The sequence below is a fragment of the Theropithecus gelada genome, chromosome 1 (assembly GCF_003255815.1).
Source record: "Theropithecus gelada isolate Dixy chromosome 1, Tgel_1.0, whole genome shotgun sequence".
Classification (NCBI taxonomy): domain Eukaryota; kingdom Metazoa; phylum Chordata; class Mammalia; order Primates; family Cercopithecidae; genus Theropithecus; species Theropithecus gelada.
The window spans coordinates 121,139,316-121,151,451 of record NC_037668.1 but is presented as its reverse complement, the minus strand read 5'-3'; the positions used below and the strand labels follow the sequence as shown (position 1 = coordinate 121,151,451).

Here is a 12,136-nt window from a genome sequence, read left to right as displayed (position 1 = left end):
AAGCAATCGGCCCACCTTGGCCTCCCAAAGTCCTGGCATTACAGGCGTGAGCCACCACACCCAGCCAAAACTAAAGCCTTTAGGGTAAAAAGTATCATAATGTCTGTAACTTACAGTTACAGTAATAGTTCAGGAAATATTTCAATATAGTTCAGGAAAAATATAGTTCAGGAATAAATAAAAAATAGTTCAGGAAAAAATGTTTGTATACACATATGCAGAAAGCAGGGTTTCTTAATCTCAGCATTAATGATATTTTGGGCTGGATAATTGTGTGGGACTTTGTGTTGCAGGATGTTTAGCAGCATCTGTGGGCTCTACCTGTTAGATGTCAGTAGCATTCCCCCAGTAGTAACTATCAGATATGTCTCCAGACATTTCTGGTGTTTTTTTTTTTTTAAAAGAGTGGCCATTCTCATGGGTGTGAGTTGGTATTTCATTGTAGTTTTAATTTCATTTTCCTGATGATAAGTTGTCCTCTGGGGGGCAAAATCATCTACAGTTTAGAATGCCTGATACAGAGAAGGAGAAGGTGGGGGGCGGGGGAGTATTTATGTACATTTAGGAAGGGTGAAAAGGAAAATAAATTAGAACAATGTTAGCAGTTGATAAATATAGGTAGGTATAGGGTATAAGAGTATTCATTGTATTAGTCTTCAAAATTTTCTGTAGGTTTAAACATCTTCAAAATATGTTTGGGAAAAATAAATTAGACTGGATTTTATAGTAATTGAGTATGACTGGAAATGTATGAACTCTGTTCAAAGTTACATCTCTTAATAGAAAAATGAGATTTGACAGAGTATTTTAAGTCAGTGATTAAAGAAAGAATATTAGTTTTGCAGTGCTCCTGTAACAAATTACCACAAATTTAATAGCCTAAAACAACGCCCATTTGTTTGTACCCTGATCTCACAGTTTTGTTAACTTAGAAGTCAGGGCATAGTGTGACTCAGCTGTTTCTCTGCTCCAAGTTTCACAAGGTTGAAATCAGTGTCACCAGGGCTGAGTTTCTTTCTAGAGTTTTGGGAATGATTCGGCTTCCAAATTCTTTACAGTTGTCAGAATTCAGTTACATGTGGTTGCAGGACTGAGTCTCCATTTGCTTGCTGGCTGCTGGCTTGGGATTGTTCTCAGCCTCTAGAGGCCACCTGCATTTCATGGTTCGTGGTTCCCTTTCTCCATCTTCAAAGCCAGCAACTATGGGTGGAGTCCTTTGTTTCACATCTCTCTGCCTCCCTCTTCTGCCTCATCTCACTAACTCCTCTGCCTTCCTCTTCTGCTTTTAAGAGCTCGTATGATTACGTTGGATCCACTCAGATAATCCAGGATAATCTCTATTTTAAAGTCATCTGATTAGTAACCTTAGTTCCACTTGCAAAGTCCCTCCTTCACAGCAGTACTTAGATTAGTATTTGAAATAACCAGAGGGTGGAAATGTTGGTGGATATCTATAGAATTCTGCCTCCACAGGAAGATATAATTGAATTCTAATAGTAAAAAAAGTAAATATTTCTTAAAATATTTTGTGCCTTTTCTATTAATATTAGGTTTAAAGATGGTACCAACGAAGAGATTTTTATAAGAGAGCTATGATTGTATTAATCCTTCTGGCAATAACGGTGAAAGGAGTTTTGGATATTTATTAAAGGAAGGAAAATGAAAATAGCTGCTAACAATTACATTTGGAAATACTTGTTTTTACCATAAACACTATTCTTTTTTGTTTGTTTGTTTGAGACAGGGTTTCCCTCTGTTTCCTAGACTGGAGTGCAGTGGCTCACTGCAGCGTCGTCCCAGGCTCAAGCAAGCTATCCTCCCGCCTCCCAAATACCTTTTGAATGCATCATCTCATCTTCATTCTTCTGCTGTTACTGTAATTCACATCCTCCTTTTGTCTAATTAGGCCCATTGTAATAGCCCAGTCTGCCCCTTTCAGATCTGTCCTCCACATTGCTTCCAAAGTAATTTGTTCAGGTCTCGCTTCCTGCTGGTGAAATCCCTCAGTGGCTTCCCATTGCCTTTAGGAGACTATGCAGAGTTCTGAGCACCACTCTTCATTTCTTGCCCCTTCCTATATTGTTGTTCCATTCCTGCCACTGCCACCTCGTGCACCATTTGCTCTATCAGTCCTGAAAAGCTTCCAGTTTCCCAGACAACATGCTCTCATGTGTCAACGTGTCTACCCCACCTTTCCTCTTTGCCTTAGAATGTCCTTTCCCCGTTTGTTCTCCATACCCATTCATCTGGTTTATTGTCTTTTTTTTTACTTGTCCTTTAAGTCTCAACTTGAAGAGGAAGTGACCTTTCAGCAATCCCTCCTTAATACTCCACAGTATTAGTGTACCTCTTCTGTGACCCAAACTGCGAGTGTATGATACCTGGCACGCTCTTCTCTTAAGCACTTACAAGACTGAAATGTTGTCAGTGGTTTCCATATCCTTCTTCCATCCCAAACTGTGATCTCTTTGAGAGCTAAAATGTCAGTTTTCTCTCTGTCTTTTGTGGCTAGGGCAGAGCGGATGTTGAAAAAATATTTGTTGAATGAAATGAATCAGCATACATGCTTGTAAAGAGACAGAGTTTTATAGAACTGATTAAACTAATTCCTTATCTGAAAGAACGTGTACACAGCAAGTCAAATAGTATAGATGAGCTTATGATACAAACTTTGTTTCTCCTTCCACCTTATCCTACCCCCAGCTTTATTCACTAAAGGTAGCCTCTCTTTAACCATTTATATTTTTGGATTTCCTGGTCACTGTGCCTCTGACTTCTATAGCTGTATGTCTAAAGAAAACTGTACACATCCTGGGAGGTGCATAAGATGCTTAATTTGAGTACTGAAAGAAATTATTGCCGGGCGTGGTGGCTCACACTTGTAATTCCAGCATTTTGGGAGGCCGAGGTGGGTAGATCATCTGAGGTCAGAAGTTCGAGACCAGCCTGGCCAACATGGTGAAACCCCGTCTCTACTTAAAATACAAAAAAATTAGCTGGGCGTAGTGATGGATGCCTGTAATCCCAGGTACTCGAAGGCTAAGGCAGGAGAATTGCTTGAACCCGGGAGACGGAGGTTTCAGTGAGCTGAGGTCACACCATTGCACTCCCGCCTGGATGACAGAGCGAGACTCTGTCTCAAAAAAAAAAAAAAGAAAAAGAAAAGAAAGGGAATTATTTGAAATTTTATTTATCGTACACTTTTTTTGGAAAGTATATTACCTTTATTAAGTTTTTTAAGTTCCTTGAATATACTTCCTGGAAGAAGGTGAAGTTCTAATTTTGGGGGTGGGAGTGGGAGGGTAGAGAAGTGGGTAAGAAGAATGTCAAATCGTTGGTTCTTTATTTGTATGCTGTTTTTAAAAAACGAAGTTAACTAATCCCAGCACTTTGAGAGGCCTAAGTGGGTGGATCACCTGAGGTCAGGAGTTTGAGACCAGCCAGGCCAATATGGTGAAACTCCGTCTCTACTAAAAATACAAAAAATTAGCCAGGCGTGGTGGTGGGCGTCTGTAATCCCAGCTACTTGTGAGGCTGAGGAAGGAGAATCGCTTGAACCCGGGAGGTGGAAGTTGCAGTGAGCCAAGATTGTGTAGTTGTACTCCAGCCTGGGCAACAAGAGTGAAACTCCACCTCAGTGGGGGAAAATATATATATATGTGTGTGTATATATATATATATCTATGTGTGTGTGTGTATATATATATGAATATGAAGTTAACTACCTTTTAGCTGGGTGTGGTGGCTCATGCCTGTAATCCCAGCATTTTGGGAGGCTGAGGCAAGAGGATCACTTGAGCCCAAGAGTTCGAGACCAGCCTGGGCAACATAATGAGACCCCTGTCTCTATTTTTTAAAGAAAAAAGGTAATTACCCTTTTAAAAATTTTTAAAAATTATTTTTAGTTGACATAATTGTACATATTTATGGGGTACAATGTGATATTTCAATACCTGTTCCATTCCTTCCACCACCACCTCATGTACCATTTGCTCTAGCAATCCTGAAAAACTTCCAGTTTCCCAGACAACATGCTCTCTCATGTGTCAGCGTGTCTACCCTACCTTTCCTCTCTGCCTTGGAATATCCCTCCCACTTTCTGTCAGCTACACTTTTACTTTTATACTGCCAAAGTTGATAACATTTATATTTTTTCCTATTATACAACCAAGTCTCCATGTAAGTATAATGATCAAATCAGGATAATTAGCATGTCTATCCCCTTAAACTTTTATCATTTCTTTAAACTGGGAACGTACAAAATCCTCTCCTAGCTATTTGAAAATATACAATAAATTATTATTAACTGGAGTCACCCTACAGTGCTGTACAATACTAGAACTTATTCCTCCTATCTAGCTGTACTTTTGTATCTGTTAACCAATCTTTAGCTCTTCCTCTCTCCCCTGTACCTTTTTCTACCTCTGGTAACCACTCTTCTACTTTCTATTTCTATGAGATCAATGTTTTTAGTTTCCACATATGAGTGAAAACTTGTGGTATTTATTTTCCTGTGCCTGGCTTGTTTCACTTAACATACTCTCCTACAGGCTCATCCATATTGCTGTGAAAGACAGGATTTCATTGTTTTCTGTGGCTGAATAGTATTCCATTACTTTGATTGATTCCCTATCTTGGCTATTGTGAATCGTGCTGCAGTAAACATGGAAGTACAGCTGTCTCTCCATACTGATTTCCTTACCTTTGGATAAATATCCAGTAGTGGGATTGCTGCATTATATGGTAATTCTATTTGTAGTTTTTTTTAAGAACCTCCATACTCTTCCATAATGATTGTACTAATTTACATTACCACCAACTATATGTAAGAGTTCCCTTTTCTCTGCATCTTTGCCAGTATTTGTTACTTTTTGTCTTTTTGGTAATAGCTGTTCTAACTGGGGTGAGATGATAGCTCATTGAAGTTTTGATTTGCATTTCCCTGATGATTAATGACTTTGAGCATTTTTTCTTATCCTTGTTTTGACCATTTGTATGTCTTCTTTTGAGAAATGTCTGTTCAGATCATTTGCCCAGCTTGTATGCTTTTAAAAAATATCTTAAAATGTTTATTTTTATGTAAGAATAACTGATGATTTTCTGTATTTTGATGTATTATTGTAAGTATTTCCCTACCTTGAAAAATGCATTCAAAATTATTCTTACATACTTAGAACTTTTATTTTTGTGTAAGTTACAATATACATATAATAGATGAGTATAGTCATAGTTTTACATAGATTACAAATAACTAAATATAATTATATTGGGGATTTGTGCTTATTACTATTTTCCTGAAAGGATTGTACTATCAAAAAAATTTGGAGATCATCATGAGATCATTATGCTCTATATAATAGACGTGGTTTTTTTTTTTTTTTTTTGAGACAGGGTCTAACTCTGTCACCCCAGGCTGGAGTGCAGTGGCGCAGTCTCGGCTTACTGCATCCTCAACATTGCTGGCTTGGGAGATCCTCCCACCTCAGCCTCCCAAGTAGTTGGGACCACAGACAAGTGCCACCAGGCTTGACTAATTTTTGTATTTTTTTGTAGAGGCAGGGTTTCACCATGTTGCCCAGGCTGATCTCAAACTCCTGAGCTCAAGCAATCTGCCTGCCTCAGCCTCCCAAAGTACTGGGACTACAAGCATGAGCCATCGGACCCAGCTCTCCTCTGTTTTTTGATTTATCAAATTTAGTTAATAATTGCTAACTTGGTGTTAAAAAATGAATATTTAGTTTTCTCACATCATTATCCCTCTCCAGTGTTTGATAGTTGTAATTTTAATTTAACTTATTCTGTTGCTTAACTTGGTAACCTCAGAAATAACAACTGTTTCCTATTTCATCCACTTTTGACAGTCTTTCTTGACTCTCCCCTTTTTTAGAAGGGACATGAGAACATGTGCTCCTTTTTCTACCTGTTTTTTCCTCTCTTCTACTTCTCACTTTCTGTCAGCTACTTTTATTTTACACTGCCAAAGTTGATAACATTTATATTTGAATCTTAAATATGAAAACTGTAAATAATATTATATTATTATGACTTGTTAGTTCTTCCATAAAGGAAAATCTCCCTTATAAACTTGAAACCCATTGTCTGCAGCTTATAGTTATTTTCCTTTTATTATAGGAAGCAAGTAGAATTCACAGACCTCAACAATTGCCCCTTGTTTTTTAGCGCATTACTACAAGGATTTGTCCCTTCCCAGAAGCTAGACCATATTTCTGCCAATAGGGAAAAAACATGTGATGTTTGTAAATTCCCTATTAAAAAGTCCCTTGTATTTAGAAATCATGCTTGCTTGCTTTTTGATGTTTCTATTAAAAAATAATAATTTAAAACCTAGCCTTTGGGATCCCTAATGAAGTAACAGAATTATGATTTGAAACCACCATCCATTGGCCACAGTTTCTCCCCGAGCAGTCAATATGCAGTATTTGTCTTTTGCAATAATTACCTGGTTATACTTAGCTGCAGAAAGTGGACTTTTCTGTCATCTGCTCCCCCCCAAATCCAAGTGAATTGAGCTTGTTCTGGAGTTCTAGACCATTCAAATAATAAAAATGACTCTCACCGTCAGGGAGTTAATTGCACGAAGGAACTAGGTATCATTTGATTCTGCGTTTATAGAAAATAGAAGAGGAGTGAGATACTTTTGGCCAGTCTTTCTCTTAGGATCCTGAAATTTATGTCTTGAGACCAAATATATCAAAGTTAGTTCTTGCCTAAGATGAAAGACATTTCTAATTTTAGTACCCCCTAAAATATGATTCTATAAATATTATTTAGTGCAGAGCCAACTCTATGTTAGGACTACTTTTTCTTCTTGCTAGGGCCAGGGTAATGACCCTGGGCTCTCAAGACTTCAACATTAATAGCAACTGTATACTCTTTTCTCACACTCTATCAGTTCCTTGTAATCAGGGTACATACAAGCTTGTTTCCTGTTTGAAATGTAGCTTTTTAATGCTATTTGTCTTTTTTTCCTTCCTTTTTAAAAAAATTTTGCCCGGAGTTTCTAATTGCCTTCTTTTTCTGGCACAATCTTCCTTTATCATAGCCTTATTTTTTCTGTACTCTCACTTATATTTCATATTCTGTGGTGGAATCCTCCTTCTTTTTTTTCTTCTTACCAGAAACCTCCCTCCTCCATGCTTGCGTTCCCAGGGTGACCGGATGCTTTTCTAGGCCTACTACACAACTGGCTTCCTAGGATTTCCCTCCATTCTTCTCATTGGTTGGTGTCGCTGTTCTCAGGACCCTAAGTCTTTCCCTGTCCTAATTTGTGCCATCTTCTTCTTTGGCAAGGATGTGTGGGAAGTAAACTTTTTGAGTGCTTTCGTGTCTAAAACTGTCTTTGACCAGGCATAGTGGCTCACGCCTGTAATCCCAGCACTTTAGGAGCGCAAAGCAGGAGGATCACTTGAGCCCAGGAGTTTGAGCCAGCCTGTGGGGTTTTGCCATGTTGCCCAGGCTGGGCTCAAACTCCTGGGTTCAAGTGATCCTACTACAAAAATTAGCTGTGCTCCCAGCTACTCGGGAGGCTGAGGTGGAAGAATGCTGTGAACCCAGGAGGTGGAAGCTGCAGTGAGCCAAGATCGTACCACTGTACTCCAGCCTGGGTGACAGAGTAAGACCGTGTCTCAGAAAAACAAAACAAAACAAAAACTGCCTTTATTGTATCCTAGTACTTGTTTGTGGCTGGGCTGGGTGTAGAATTCTGGGCCAAACATAATTTTCTTAGAAAATTTGAAGATGCACCTGCTTTGACTTCTGATATCCCCTGTTGCTGACAAGAAGCTAGTTTGATTATCAATCCTTTGTGGGTGACCTGTTTTTCCTGTTCAGGATCTCTGTTTTATACTTTTTATTTTGAAATTTCCAGAGAAAATGTATAAATAGGGGTCGTTTACCAGTTGTATGGGTACTCACCGAGCCCTTTAAATCTTAAGACTTGGGTCCTTTCTCAGCTCTGGGAAATTCTATTATTTGTTGAATAGTTTCTCCCTTCTTTTTCCTCTGTTTCTTCCTTCTAGAGCTCTTCCTAGTCAAATGGTGGACCTACTGGATTGGTTCTTTATGTCTTTTCTAGCTTCTCTATTATTTTTATCTTTTATTCATGTACTCTCATTGTTGAGTTTCTCAATTTTATTTTCCAGATCATTTGTTGATTTTCTTTTTACAAACTATTCATAGTTTATGTGGATGCACCATCCTCTTCAGTATTTTGATTATAACAGTTTTATTTTTTAATGTTTTCTTATGCCCTGTAATTGTCTTCATTCCTTTCAGAGATTTTATCTTCTATATATTTATCTTAGCTCTTATTTTTCATGCTGCTGGACTTTCTCATGTGCTTGGTGATTGCTGGTTGTCTGTTCATATTTTAGAAAGGACTAGGTAACTGGTGTGGATTTCCTCTGCTGTTTTAAAATTAGTCTCTTTTCCCATTAGACCTATCACCAGAATAGATGCCTGACTGAGCCCTGTATGTAGGATGGGATGCCTTGGCTGGCCTGTTTGCTCTAGGTTGACACTCTGCTGGGCTCTGTGGTCCCTTGTGCCAGCGGAGTACTTTACTCTTGTTGGGCTGTACGTATCCCCACACTAGAAGCGTTGGCTTTCTGCAGCTTGTTTGTTCTTTCAGCTATCTGGTTTTTCGAGTGAGGGTTAATGCTAGGCTTCCCGTGATCTCTGTGGGGTGGGGGAGGTGGTTGGGGGTGCCAACCAGTGCAGTTCCAGGTACAGATCTTCAATTATTCCCACCGTCTTTAACCTCACTTCTCACTCCTGCCCTCCCTTTTACCTGTTGGCTCAGAGCCCAGAGCCATCAGGTGTTCCAACTGACAGATTGGTGCTCTAGATTCCCTCTAGCATTCCAAGAAGCAGTTTGGCTTCCAGCTCCTTTTAGGTTGCCTGGTAGAGTATTCTGGGCTGTGGCTTTCTCTGCCTGCCTCATCCATCAACACAATTCCATTTGCTTTTTGAAACTAGAAATGTGTTGGATCTTTTATCCACTGGTGAATTTCCTACTTTTCTTTCTTTCAGCTATTAGAGGTTTATTGCTTCTTTTGCCTTCCTTATTTGAATGTGTTTTTGCAAGCTGTAAGTAGCAAACATGTATCTTTAGTCTGCCATCTTAAACTGAAAGTCCTGATGTGAATTTTAAACTGCAGCATCTGTTTTCTGAGTATTTACCTACCCTATTTATCTTTGTGACTGCAGTGGCTGTTAGAGCATTATGTAATTAACAAATTAGCTGGGCGCAGTGGCTCAGGCCTGTAATCCCAACACTTTGGAAGGCCGAGGCGGGCGAATCATGAGGTCAGGAGTTCGAGACCAGCCTGGCCAACATGGTGAAACCCTGTCTGTACTAAAAATACAAAAAACTAGCTGGGTGTGGTGGCAGGCGCCTATAATCCCAGCTACGCAGGAGGCTGAGGTAGGAGAATCACTTGAACCCGTGAAGGAGGCAGAGGTTGCAGTGAGCCAAGATTGCGCCACTGCACTCCAGCCGGGGCAACAGTGCTAGACTCCTCCTCAGAAATAAATAAATAAATAAAAAAGAATAAAAACCTAATTAACAAATTATTTCAATAAAATAAGTCGAGATAATTAGAGTAAATAACTTCAAAGGAATAAAAATAAGATGGAACTTTTTTTCCCAGAAAATCTTGTATACAGTTTATTTTGATTTTAAAAAAAGGAAAAAGAAAAAACTGCTCCTAAATTAGAATCAGTTTTGTGGTTGATTTCAATGAGTTTTAAGTAAACAATATCCTTTCCCCACTTTACTCATAATGCTCTGTTCATACTTGGTTTTGATAATGCTTTTGTCCTATAAAAGGTCTTTATATTAATGTAATGAATTGCTTAAACATTTCACCAGCTTTTAAATAGCAATTTGGTAAAATAGAAAGACTCATGAGATAATTTATTCCCCTAGGACAGAGAAGGGATAAACAAGCCTTTTTAGTCTGTGATAGCAGAATGGTTTGGTGAATTTAAAAGCCTTAATTATTGTGCTTTAAGCAACAGCTTAATTTACTTCTGTCTGATTCTTAGTTTTTGAGTTCTTCCTTTCATAAACTGTATCATGTTGCTATTTTGCTGCTCATCATTTTGCTGCTTCTCTTTTCCTCTTCAAAAAGTATTTAATGCTCATGTCTATATATTCCCTGTGCTGGTGTTGATGCTGTGGGCTGTAGATGCACACTGGCTTTTTTTTTTTTTTGAGACGGAGTCTCCCTGTCGCCCGGGCTGGAGTGCAATGGTGCGATGTCAGCTCACTGCAACTTCCGCCTCCTGGGTTCAAGCAATTCTCCTGCTTCAGCCTCCTGAGTAGCTGGGATTACAAGCACGCACCACCACTCCCAGCTTTTATCTGTAAATTTGAGTGCACTTTTCGAGTATGGAGTGTGGATAGTTAAGGTAATCAATTTCTAGATTTTTGAATTCCCGATGTAGTTTTTCCTAACATTGCTCTGCCAGAGAATGTGTTTGGAATGGAGGTTCGTGCTCTGCTTTTCCACCTTTTATTGCATAGTTGTCCTTTGCCACTTGTAGAAAGGAAAGGCACACTGCTCATCCATTTCAGGTCTTAAAAAGGTCCGTTGCCCTGGATGTAAAGACTACCAGAACACCAAACAAAAGGGCAATTGAAAATTTGGTGTCTGTGTTAAAATAGTGAATGACAGGAAATACTGTCTCGGGGAATGACTAGATAACAGTCTTTTGCAATATTAGTTTCCAATATTTTGCTCTCAACAACACTGAAAGAAGGCCTAATGTAGTTGTCTGCTAAGTAACTAATAGATCAGTAAGTATATTTTTGATGGTAGGTTACTGTTATTTTTGTCACATAACTCAAAAGATTTCCAAGAATTGAGAGATAATTGAGAGATAATAACAAGACTTCCATTTTTATCTTTTCATGTATGTGAAAAAGGTTTCTCACCACTTAAAGTTATAAAAACAAAAAATAGGGATAAATCTATTTTTTAGTAGCTGAGTCCTATTTCATTCTGGCAAGAAATAATAGTTACTGCATGTTCTCAGACTTGACACCGAAAGCATGGCTCATAAAGGAAAAATTGATGAATTTGATCTCATCAAAATTAAAATCTTTTTCTCTGCTAAAGACCCTTTTAAAAAAGAGGAAAAGACAAGCTACAGACTGGAAGAAAGTATTTGCAAGCCACATATCTCACAAAGGACTAGTATCTGGAGTATATAAAGAACTCTCAAAACTCAGTTTTAAAAAATAATCCAGTTAGAAAGTGGGAAAAAGACACGCGTAGACATTTTACGAAAGATATATAGATGGCAAGTAAACACAGATGAAAGGGCATTCAAGCTTATTAGCCATTAGGGAATTACACATTAAAACTGTGATGAGATATCATCAGAATGACTAAAATTAAAAATAGTGAAAACATCAAATGCTGGCAAGGACGCAGAGCAACTGGATCATTCATAAATTGATGTAAAATGATACAGCCATGGAAAGCAGTTTGCAACTATTTAAACTTATGGTGAAAAACTGTAGATGTCAACTTAAAAATATGCAAGGGGGTGTATAGTTTTCAAATTCTTTGTGGGATCCACAAACAAAAATGCTAGAGTTTAAAAACATACCTCCATTGCCGAAGGGGCTACATTCCAAAAGAATGCTTTTTAAGAAATCAGAATCTTAAATATCAGAGGTAGTTGAAATATTAAGGAACTTGGCATTTGTCTGTTAAGGGGTAGAATTGTAGTACCGAAAGTCCCTTAATTAAATGATAATCATATAAAATATGGCACTAGTAAGAGTAAGAAAAAGAAGTGTGGTACTATGTTAAGATGATGTTATTGGCTTTAAATGCCTATTTTTAAAATCAGGGTCAGGGGATGTGCTCAGACAGTTGTGTTCAATAGCCATGTTCTAAAAAGGCAACAGAGGAAAAGGAAAGGCAGGTCAGGGGAGAGTTGTGTTTTTAGAATCACCCTGAAAGGACTACATTAGGTTTACCTTTAGATAATGCATGATTTCAGATTTCCTATTTCTAGCTCCCCATGTATGGAAAATCTCTGTATATGCTTGATGATACTGTCCCAGTCTTCTTAAGTAGGGGATTAAGCCTTCCATTTC

The 12,136-nt window shown here is 38.4% G+C and overlaps 1 protein-coding gene across 4 annotated transcripts in view; it reads left to right on the top strand.

The window, feature by feature from the left end:
• FAM69A (family with sequence similarity 69 member A) overlaps window positions 1–12,136 on the top strand; it is a 132,259-nt gene that overhangs the window by 7,332 nt on the left and 112,791 nt on the right. The gene's annotated exons all lie outside the window — the stretch shown is intronic.